This window comes from Triturus cristatus, chromosome 8 (assembly GCF_964204655.1).
Source record: "Triturus cristatus chromosome 8, aTriCri1.1, whole genome shotgun sequence".
Classification (NCBI taxonomy): Eukaryota; Metazoa; Chordata; class Amphibia; order Caudata; family Salamandridae; genus Triturus; species Triturus cristatus.
In genome coordinates this window covers 116,516,545-116,519,436 of record NC_140591.1, presented here as the reverse complement: position 1 = coordinate 116,519,436, position 2,892 = coordinate 116,516,545, and positions in this window count along the sequence as shown.

Here is a 2,892-nt window from a genome sequence, read left to right as displayed (position 1 = left end):
TCTCAAGGTCGATGGAATAATAAATGAGTATATAAGTGTCTAAAAGGATGATTTGTTTTTGAAAAATTGATTGTATTACTGACTGATTAACCCCTTCGGTGCTCATGACGGAACGGTTCCGTCATGAGCCACGGTTGAGCTGTGCTCATGACGGAACCGTTCCGTCATGACCACGCCCGCGCAAGATTCCGTCAGCACAGCGGCGGAATCTGCGCAGCATGGAAGGGGTTAAGTGTATCTTTTTGAATACATGGCTAAGTGAGTAATGTGTAAATACCTGTATCAGTCTCACTTTCTGTAGAAGTGTCTGCATGGGTTGGTGAGTAGCTACATGGGTGTTTATATAGGTTATTATTTGGTTTTTTGAGTCTCAGTATGAGTGTCTGCATGGTTCGGTGGGGGGTATTACGTAGTGCATAGATGCACTGTTTGTATGTTTTGAAGACAGCATGTGTGCAGGACTGTATGGGTGGATGAGTGTGTGTATGGGTGTGTTAGTGAGTGAATGGCTGTCTCAATAGTGTCTTTATGAGTAACTACATATGTTTTAAACTAGTATATGTGACTATTGGTGTATATAAGTGAGTATATGTGAGAGTGAGAGATTGAAAGAGTTCCTGTATGAATAAGTATGTGTTTCTATAAGTGATTGTTTAAAAGACTAAGTATGTGTAAGTTTCTGTAGAAATAAGTGTGGTGGTGTGTGTATAACTGTATATGCAAGTAAATGTATGTTTGATTCTTTATTAGCATGAGTGACTGTGTGTAACTCTATGGATGAGTGGCATTGTGTTACAGGATGTATAGGTGTGTGACTACATATGATGAGTGAGTACATGTATGAGTGACTGTATAGGACTGTTGGTGAATGAGTGGATGTGTATGTGGATCTTAGAATTATTGAAGAGGTTGTTGTAATTGGTATTGGTATGTCCATTTTTTTGAAAATTTCAGTCTCTATTTTTGAATGTTTGTATCAAAGGTTATATTAGGGTGAGAGGAGGTCTACCACTCTGTCACAAGGATGATGTCATCAGTGATGTCATTTGAGATGTCATCAGTGATGTCATGAGTGATGTCACTGACCATGTCCTGAGTGATGTAATATGTGACGTCATCAGCAGTGCATTGCGGGCGCGTGAGTTATAGTTAGCTTAACTAACTATAACGGGGAAATTTCATTGGTTTTTTACGAGTGAAATGTCCAGCTAACTATAACGTGTGTGAAACCTATGGTTTTTTCACTGAATTTGCAAGGTTTTTTAAATGCTAATTCCTAACTATAACGTGTGTGAAACCCATGGTTTTTTCAGTGAATTTGTATGGTTTTTTAAATGGTAATTCTTACCTATAACATATGTGATTCCCTTAGTTTTTTTATTGATTTTGTATGATTTTTTATTATAAATTCTTATATTAAATGTGTTTTTTTAAAAAAAAAACAAGTTTTTTTTATCTTTTTATTCTCTTAAAATACTGTTTTTAAAAAAAAAATCTGCAATATATCAATTTTTCTCTTTTTTTTTTTTTTTTACCAAACAGGTAAGATATATTAGTTTAACATAGAAAATATATATATATTTTTTTTAGTGCGGGTACGGTTTACGCAATGTTCGTAATTTATCTACTCTGTTTGCGTATAGTTACGTAATTTGCGTAGCCGTGCGTACTGCGTGTGGGGCGCGTAGGCGTGTACGCTACACGCGCACGTTACGCGGAAGTGTTGTGGAGTGACTGTTTTGCGCATGCGCGTGTCTTTTTTTACGCGCATGCGTAATTTAACCGAAAGCGCACCGTAAGCGTAACGTACGTGCACGGTGGGTCATGTGATCAAGAAACAACACTTTTGATTGGTTTTTACTACTTTCAGTTCTAGAACTCTCCTACACCACACCCATTCCCCTCATTTCTGCTTGTGATCCCTTTGGAGAAGGAGCTGAGTTGTCTTTGTGATACGATGGCAGAACAGCAGACCTCTTCAGAGAGTGAGGCTAGCAGCACTACCTTGAGGCAGAGAAGGAGGAAACAAAAGAGCTCTTTCATATGGGAGTATTTTTCTTTTCAAGAGGGCAAGAAAAAGGTAAATGCACCTTTTAGTGACTTGTAAGCTGTGTGACCGTGTACTTTCAAGAGGGAATCCTAACAAGAAGTATTCCTTCGGGAATCACACTATGTTGAGACACCTTCATGATGTACATGGTAGGACATATGCTCGACATACTGGAGGAAACCCTTCAGTAAATCAACCAAGCACATCCACAGCAGCTCAGCCTGGTCCATCATCTGCAAGTCCGAGTCCATCTTCAGCAGGTCAGCTGAGCCCTTCATCTGTGGGGGGAGCATCTCCTTTTTCTGGTCCTCTGGAAACTAACCCTCTGTTTGCGAGGGTTACAATGCGGTGTGCCACTTGTCATGGTCTAATTTGTCATAGGGAGACCAGTGTTGCCCTAGTTAACAATAAAATAGACCAGCACATTTGTCCTACCGACTAATATTCCCATTCTTTCTTTCCTCTGTCCCTGTACGAACACAACGGCTCTTTTAAGAGCCAACCTTACATTTCAACTTTTTTTTATATATTTTTTAAACTTTTTTTTAATTTTTTCGTTTTTACCGTACGCGTAGTTTTTTTTTTTTTAAAAAACACTAAAAATCAATTATCACATTACAAGGTCCTTGAGAGATTACAATGAAACTGAAAATGTGATTGTGGAGAAGTGGAAAAAAGGGACCATGAAATTTCTCACTTACCATACCCACTCCAAAAATTATTTATTAATTAAAATTTAATTTTAATTGTTAAAAAAATGGTTCAAGTTTTCGTAAATTTTCTTTCTCAATCTGAGAAAGTATTAATATTAAAACATTTTATAATGCAGTACACGTATTTAC